Genomic DNA, 2,328 nt, shown 5'->3' on the forward strand with positions numbered 1-2,328 from the left:
CCTTCGCGTCGGGCGCCCACGGCCACGGCGACCCCGGCCGCGCCGCCCCTCGCCGTCTCGTCGCCGGCCACCGCCTCCTCCACGCCCGGCCCCCTCTCCGGCGACCTCCCCGGAGCCCGGCGTCCCTTTCCTCTCCGGCGAACAGTGAACTCCGGCGCCACCTCGGGATCCGTGCCGCCAGATCCAGATCCAGTTTTGGATTCGGTTGACTTCTCTCCCCCTAACCCTAATTTTCGTGCCTACTTTGACTGCTCATAACTTTGCATCTGTGGCTCCGTTTTGGACATATAATATATCAAAATCTTCGTCTCGACGAGTAAATCATTTCATTCCATTGCATCATTTGCATTTGAGTTCATCTTGATGCCAAAAATGCTGTTAGAAGGAGGCATCGTGAGTTAAATTGCAGATCCGTTAGCTCATCATTGACTTTTGTCATTTTTGCCATGATTGTTGTGTGCATGATATGCCTGTACCCCTTTGGGATGAATTGTTAAGCATGTTGTCTTATTTCCAGAGGTGCCACCCATGCATTTTTAGGATGTGTGTGGTGTCTTGTGCAAGCTTGCAAAGAGGGGTACCTGAGATTGCTGATTTCAGGGACAGTGATTTTCACTAAGTCTGGGATATTTTAGTTCATGATGCCATGTGTCCAGCTTGTTTCCTAGTGATTCGTGCCTCTTTTGAGGATGATCAATAAGGGAGTTTTGATATTTATGTTGTGCTCTATCCATCCGTCTCTTTACTTGTTATGTTGGAGCACCCTAGGTTGATTCAATCAAGCTCTACTTTTGCATCGTTGTTAATTTGGGCAGATCGTGAACTCTTTTGCGATTTTGCCGGTGCTATTGTTAGTGATCCATGCATGCTATGCCATTGTTCTTGCCATGTCTAGCTAGATTTTTGTGCCTTCTCTATGGATATATGCTTGCCTTGCCATGACTTGCACCATAGTGAGTGCATCGATCTCGTTTACATGCCTTCGTGAGTTAAATTTCAGCATGTCTCAGTTTCCACTAAGTCTGAAACCTGATTGTGTTTCATCTATGTTCGTGTGCTCGTTAGAGTATTTTGTGAACCCTTTTGGCCCCAGGTCACTTTGGGTGTTTTGTTAAGCTTGTTGAGTAGCTCCATGCAATGTTCTTACTTGTCATGTTTAGGTTATGTTTCATGTTGTTTTGCTGCTCCAAAGAGAGCATTGTGGTCTGAAATTTCAGACTAGTGTTAATTTCAGTAAGTCTGAAATCAGTTTTGCTGATTCAGTTTTGCCATGCTTGTTTGAACCCCTTAATGGATGAATTTGGCTATGACTCAGTGCTAGTGATTTGTTAAGCATCTTGTGTACATCCCTGCCATTTCTTTTGTTGTCATGTTTGGTGGCTGTAGAATGTTCATTTCGTTGCATTTAGGTGCCTACTTGCTGTAAATCGCAGATCGGTTCGTTTCGTAAAACGCTTGCCATTTCCAAACCGTAGCTCCGATTCCTATGATCTTTATATCGTTTTCAAGTGATTTCATCCCCTCTATCCAGTGGCACACTTGGTTTTCCATGTTGAGGCTAGGTTCATGCATTTCCTGTCATATCTTGCATTTTGCATCCCGCATCGCATCCCGCATCTCGCATATCATACCATGTTCATGTGTTGGTTGTTTACTATGTTGTGTGCTTCTTTTCCGGTGTTTGCTTCTTCGGGTTGGATCCGGTAACGTCGAGTTTGTGAGGATCCGTTCGACTACGTCCGTTGTCTTCTTCATGGACTCGTTCTTCTTCCTTGCGGGATTTCACGCAAGATGATCATACCCTCGAAATCACTACTATCTTTGCTATGCTAGTTTGCTCGCTCTTTTGCTATGCCAATGCTACAATGCCTACCACTTGCTTGCCAGCCTCCCAAATTGCCATGTTCAACCTCTAACCCACCATGTACTAGCAAACCGTTGATTGGCTATGTTACCGCTTTGCTCAGCCCCTCTTATAGCGTTGTTAGTTGCATGTGAAGATTGAAGTTTGTTCCTTGTTGGAACATGGAGATCGTTCCTTATTGGAACATTGTTTACTTGTTGGAATATCACTATATATCGTATTTAATTAATGCATCTATATACTTGGTAAAGGGTGGAAGGCTCGGCCTTATGCCTGGTGTTTTGTTCCACTCTTGCCGCCCTAGTTTCCGTCATATCGGTGTTATGTTCCCGGATTTTGCGTCCCTTACGCGGTTGGGCTATAATGGGAACCCCTTGACAGTTCGCCTTAAGTAAAGCTTCTCCAGCAATGCCCAACATTGGTTTTACCATTTGCCTCCTAGCCTTTTCTTTCCCTTGGGTTCT

The 2,328-nt window shown here is 45.3% G+C and overlaps 1 pseudogene; it reads right to left on the minus strand.

Annotated features, from left to right (window-relative positions):
- The window catches only part of LOC123185541 (probable RNA-dependent RNA polymerase 2), a 34,378-nt pseudogene that overhangs the window by 12,665 nt on the left and 19,385 nt on the right, over positions 1-2,328 (minus strand).

This window comes from Triticum aestivum, chromosome 2A (assembly GCF_018294505.1).
Source record: "Triticum aestivum cultivar Chinese Spring chromosome 2A, IWGSC CS RefSeq v2.1, whole genome shotgun sequence".
In the NCBI taxonomy this organism is placed as follows: Eukaryota; Viridiplantae; Streptophyta; class Magnoliopsida; order Poales; family Poaceae; genus Triticum; species Triticum aestivum.